Source organism: Vulpes lagopus, chromosome 5 (assembly GCF_018345385.1).
Source record: "Vulpes lagopus strain Blue_001 chromosome 5, ASM1834538v1, whole genome shotgun sequence".
In the NCBI taxonomy this organism is placed as follows: Eukaryota; Metazoa; Chordata; class Mammalia; order Carnivora; family Canidae; genus Vulpes; species Vulpes lagopus.
Genome location: NC_054828.1, coordinates 7,745,677 through 7,751,676, shown reverse-complemented (window position 1 = coordinate 7,751,676; position 6,000 = coordinate 7,745,677). Strand labels below are relative to the sequence as shown.

Below are 6,000 nucleotides of genomic sequence, written 5' to 3'. Positions count from 1 at the left end.
GGGAGGCCACGTTTAAAGAAAATAAAGGTGGCTTCCAGGCATGAGCTCGGCACGGGGCAGGGGGACTTCCCCGCCCCCAGGTGCGCCGCCCACCCCGGGCGCGAGGCGAGGGCAGCCGCGCTCTAGGACCGGGGAGGAAGAGCTGCGGGAGACGGTGCCTCCAGCGGGTGCTGCCGCGAGCGGCCGGCCGGCGGCTGGAAATGAAAGTACAGCGCTCCGGAGCCACATGGACGGAGCTGCCGGGGCGGCGGCGCCGGGAGCAGGATGCGGCCGCCCGTAATTAAATAGCACTTACTCTTATTATTACTAATAATAATAACGTAATCATACCTCTAGTCATAGCATACCATTTATCGGGCTCGGCGCAGGCCCGCGGGGAGCGCAGCCCGGCCGAGGTGAGTGCTGCGCGCGGCCCGAGCCCCGCGGGGCAGAGGCCGGGGCCGGGGCCGGGGCCCGAGCGCGTCCCGGCGGCCGGCGCGGGAGGGCTCGGGGGCGCCCGGGGGCCGCGCCGGGCCGGGGGAGGCGCGGGGGGCCCGGCCGGGCCGGAGCTGCGCGGGGCCCCCCGGAAAGTGCATTTTGCAGAGATAAAGAGCCGCCAAAGCCTCATTTCCTCCTTTTTGGGGCTCCCCCCTCCGCGTCCCCGTGCCCTGCCCCGAAGTTTCAAAGTTGCGCGGCCGGGGGCACCTGCCGCGGGCTGCTTCGGCCGCCCCTGCGGCACCCGGCGGGGGGGGGGGTGCCTTGCAATTTTCCTCCGTTGGGGGGGGGCTCCCGCCTCGGCGTCCGGAGCTGTGGGGCGCGCGGATGCTTTGCCGGCCCCCGCGAAGGGGTCCGGGGGGCCGGCGGGGGCGTCCCTGGCCGCGCGCCCCTGCCTTTTGTGTGCGTCCTGGCCCCGCAGCGCCGCGAGTTGGAGCGACCGCAGCACGGGCCGAGGACCGCGGCCGCCGACCGGTCGCCTCCGCCGGCTGCGGCGGCCACGCGAGCCCGGGGATCCGGGGCCTGCGGCCGGGCCCGGGGGGAGGGGTCGGCAGGAAAGGGGGGCGCGGTCTGGGCAGGGGGGCATTTCCGCTCGCGAGATCCACCCCCGGGCTCGGAGGCCTGAGCGGGGCGGGTCTCTGGGCCGGGAGCGCGCGGGGACCGCGGGGGGTGGGGTGGGGGGCGCCCCCCGGAGATGGGCGCCCTAGGGTCACCGACCCCGGCCTCGGACCCTCCTCCCGCCCTTGGCGGGCCTCAGGGATCCCCCCTGTCTCCTGGGCCTGCTCCCTCCTATCCCTTTTTAAATCGGATGTTTATAATAACATGCCTAGTTTGGGGGGGGGGGTGGCTTTCAACAGAGACAAAGCAGTTTTCCCAGGAGGAAAAAAAAGAAACAAAAACAAAACGGAGAAACGTTCAGTCTGCCCCTGATGGCTGTGGTGCCAGCATGGCATCAATGGGGAAGAGTAGGGTCTGGGGCCAGGAAAGAGTGCTGGCGAGTCTGGGGCTGGAGAGGGGGGCTGGGCCTGGATTGGGGGACTGGGGACCCACAGCATCTTTGTCGGGGATTTCACTTCTCTGGGGCTGCTCGCAGAGACTTTGGCGCCTGGGTTCCAGACTTTGAACCCCAACTTCTTACCATTTTCCTGGGCATCTGCAATTCATCCAGTCCCATGAAAATAGCAGAATGCAGATCCTTAGATTTTCACACAAATGGGATAATTATAGTACATTTAGCAACTGTCAGACCCAAGATTCCAGCGGAATCTTTACTTCTACTAGCAAGACTACTACTGCCCCTCTCCCCACATACAGTCCTACCCACCAAGGTCTCCATTCCTCATTTTGACTTCCTATAGAAATTGGACTGTGAGGTAGGAATGATACCTGGCCAAAACACTAAGGAGCAATTTTGAGGCATGGAATGCCTTGAGCTGAGAAGGAGAAACCTGTGTTGAGGAAGGATGAGGTCTGAGGATGGGAGAGAGATTTTGTGGTCGCTGAGCTGGCACGAGGGTTGTGTTCCACGGATGCTGTGAATCCTAGGCTGTGGGCTTTTTGTTTGGGATAGACAATTAAGAATGCAGGTGTGGGTGGATTATTTGGGGCTAAGGAGCTCTATGAGATGAGCCAGTCTCTAGGAATAAGAAAGTTAAGACGTTGATAGGTTTGGATTCTGAGAATCTGAAAATAATAATCCCTTAAATAGAACTTTTTAGTTTATAACAAAAGGGCTTTCGCATATGCTGGCTCATCTGTCCTCCATAGCAACCATGTCAGGTAGACATTATTCAATCCTTATTTTCCAGATGAGAGACCTGAGGCTTCTAGAATCGAATGTCTCCCTGGAAAGTCACATAGCAGAGATAGGATTCCCACTTAGTTTTTCCGACTCCAAATCTTCAGTCATCCCCCGAGTCCGCGGCCACCTTAGCAAGTTAGTTTTCAAATGCCCCCTTTGGGGCATGGTGAGATGCTGTGGGGCGGGCTTGGGGTTGAGTTTGTTACTTAGAGTCTGGCTGGAAAGAGAAAGCACTTTTGGTAGAACCCATGAGAGGACCAAGAAATGCTCGATACTGGAGTCGATGCAGTGGGATTGAACGGAAGAAAGATCCAGGAAGTGGATCTTGAGTTTGGAAGAATGGGGAGGTTTGGCTGGGAGAGGGAAGAGGAGGGGAATTCTTAGGCTCACCACGTTGCTTCAGTGCTGGGAGATTGACATACATCCTCATTGACTTTAACAGTGATTCTGTGAGGGGTGGGCATTTTTCTCTCCATTTCACAGATGGAGAAACTGAGGGATGCAGGATGAATGCAGTTGGTCCTATGTCATCCAGCTGGATTGGAACCCAGGCCTTTGTGACTGTTGAGTGTCAGAATTGGGTGGCTTCCATTTCAAATGAGTAGACAAAGAGCAGAGACCCAGACAGTCTGATTTGGCACATGCAGTGGAGGTGGGGGCTTACGCCCAAAGACCAGCAGGCTCCCCAAGGAAGGGGAGTTTTACGGAACTACCTTAGATCTCAAGGCCTCACAGGGCTGGCCCAGTGAAAGTACTAAAGAGATTTCTGGAAGCATTCCTGGAGAAGGCAGGATGGTGGTGAAGGAGGACTGGGCTCTGTTCACTTTCTTAGTGCCTGCGGCGGCCTGGCTAGACACTTTGAAAGAGCTTGTAGTTTGGAAAGGAGAAAGACATGGGTGATTAACCTGAGCTTCCCAAGGGCAGGAACGGGTTCTGATTGACCCCCTGTGCTCCAGGCCCCCGTGGAGGTGCCAGGAAGACCCATTCAGCCGACGTGTTGTCATTTGAATTATACCCCAGTGTAGAGGAGGAAGGTTTCTTTTGCCCTGGAGTGGAAGGTCTTCCTAGAAGAAGCACCATTTGAACATTTGAGAGGTGGGTTCAGAAAAGTCAGAGAAGGCATCCTGAGGAGAGGCGCTGAGGCCGGTAAAGGCAGGGCAGTGCAAAGAGAGAACCCACAGATCATTGGTTCGGCCACTATGTGGGTGGCAGGAGTCAGTTCACATTCAAGTCAGGCTCTGGCACTGGGGTCCCTTGGGCTCCCTGGGCCTACATTGACCTTTCTGAAAACGAGCCCTGAAGTTTGATGGTATGATGGTAATCTGTGGGAGAAACCCAGTGCCCAGGGATCGGGGCAGGAGAGTCCAATGCGAGGAACTATATGTAGAGAGGTTTTAAGATGTTTCTGGTTTTTTAAAAGACTTTATCCATTCTTTCATGAGAGACACAGAGAGAGAGGCAGAACATAGGCAGAGGGAGAAGCAGAGTCCCCGTGAGGAGCTGGGACCCCAGGACCACCATCCAAGCCGAAGGCAGATGCTCAACCTCTGAGCCACCCAGGTGCCCCGGTTTTAAAATGTTTAATCATGTAACCATTACCCAATCCAGCATTTCCTATGGTTGGGCCCTGTTGCGAGTGATTTTTCCTCAATAAGCTTACTTAATCTTTACAACAGATGCACAGGTAATAAGCACTGTGACTGTCCCCATTTTACAGATGAAGAAACTGTCGAGGGAGGTTACGTGGCATTGTGTAAGTCGCAGAGCTGGAAAGCAGACCCAGGCTGCCTGGTGTTAGGGTTTGCTCGCCGTGGGACTAGAGACTGGGAGGGACGGACCGGGCAGTGGTAACTTCACAAGGCAGAGGTGGAGGTGTCCTCTGAGGAAGTCTGGCTGCAAGCCGAAGCTGGAGCCTCAGCCCGGGCTGATGAAGTGACTGCTACGTGTCGGCTCCCAGGGGCCTCCACAGAAGCCAGCTCCTTTCATCACATTTAATGGCCCATAGAAAATGGGCTCGTTTTCCTTTCTCTGTCATCGCCAGCTACAGGGCTCCTTCCTGCCTTATTTATTTCCCTAGGAAGTCTGTTTCTCTGCTAGCGCCTTGATGGGTTCTGCAGGTGTGTGAGCACTGTCTCCCCATCGGGCTGTCAGGGCCATGTCTGCATCCAGAGCCCAGCTGCAGCCGACTTCAGTTCAGGCACGAGTCCCCAGCCCCGAATCAGAGGTTGACACATGGGCTTGATGGCAGCAGGGCAATTAGGGCCCCCAGCCACCACATACATAGGGCTGCCATGTGCCAGCCCTGGGCTTGGTGCTTTCTGGGCCCTCTTTCATTAGATTGGCTTAACAACTCTTAGAGGCAGCACCAAGTATTAGCAGCCCCATCTCACAGGTGAGATGGTCACAGGTCTCCCAGGCTCCAAGGTCACAGGGCCCTGGTAAAGCCAGGCCTTTTGTATTCCCAAGCCCAAGGCCTTTGCTGCTCAGCAGGAGAGATGCCTTCAAGTTATATTGTTTAGTTAGTTAGTAATCTCTACGCCTGCCCATCATGGGGCTCAAACTCATGGCTCTGAGATCAAGGGTCACATGCTCTTACTGATCAAGCCAGCCAGGTGCCCCATGAAGTCTCCGTGAAGCTCTTACCTATCTGGAAATCTCAATTATCTATCATTTGTATTGTGCTTTTGGCCGTATTCTCATGAGTCCTCTTGACACTCCTTTAAGGTGAGAAGTGTCTGCTTTGCAGAAGGAAAAAATGGAGAGGCCACCCACCCTCCAGCTCTTCCTACCCTGTCCACATTGGACTTGGAAAGGGAACAGAGTGTCGCATTCCCTGTGTCTTCCGAAGTGCAGGGGTCAGCCAGCGAGCATTCACTGAGCACTTCCTGTGAGGGCTGCAGGGGAGGTTGAGGCTGTGTGACCCTTCTGGGGTTTACGGAGGTTCATCTGTGCTCTTGGTCTCAGGAGCATTCCGTGTAGTGCCCTGTCCCCCTCCGGGCAAAGGAATTTAGGGTAGGGCATCCAAAGCCCTGAGTTTCATTCCCAGCTCTAGCATACACTAGCTGTGTGCGTGTTCTAGGGCACAATCATACTGTCACTCTTGGCCTCAGTCTCTTGTTCTGTGAAATAGCCTCATTGATTTGAGTCCCATTTTCCCCTGGTTTGCTGTGAGACTCAAATGAAGAGGATTTCAAAACTATAAAGACTACTGGTGTGACAGCATGGTTGTGGTGGCTATAGCCTCCAGAATGTTTCTAAATCTCCATTGCTTTCCTTGATCCAGGCTTGGACCACTGCAGTAGCTTGCTAGCTCATCTTCCAGCTTCTCCTCTTGTCATCTACCCTCAATGCAGCAGCCTGACAGATCTCAAGATTTAAATGGGACCTTGTCACTCTTCTGCTGAAAAGCTTCTAGTGGCTTCCTGACACACATAGAACACAGTGCTGGCTCCCCCAGTATGACCTGCATGTAGCTTTCTAAACAGCCTTACCCGGCCCCTCGAAATGTGCTTCCTACTTGTCTTGCCCTCACTCTAGCACTGCAGTCATACTAGCCTTCTGTCTTTGCCTCGAACATTCTGAGCTTGCTCCCACCTCAGGGCCATTACTTTTCCTGTACCCTCTGCTGGTGCACGCTTACCTACCTTGTGTTTTCCCGTGGCTGGCTCCTTCTTGTTTCTCTTAAATGCTGCCTCGCCGAAGGACCATCACTCCCACCACATTTC

General features: G+C 55.5%; 1 protein-coding gene across 1 annotated transcript in view; it reads left to right on the top strand.

Moving 5' to 3' along the window:
- The window catches only part of ZC3H7B (zinc finger CCCH-type containing 7B), a 65,742-nt gene continuing 59,742 nt past the window's right edge, over positions 1-6,000 (top strand). Inside the window, exon 1 of the mRNA XM_041756527.1 lies at positions 1-395. The gene's annotated coding sequence lies outside the window, so the exon portion shown is untranslated. The remainder of the gene's footprint in view (positions 396-6,000) is intronic.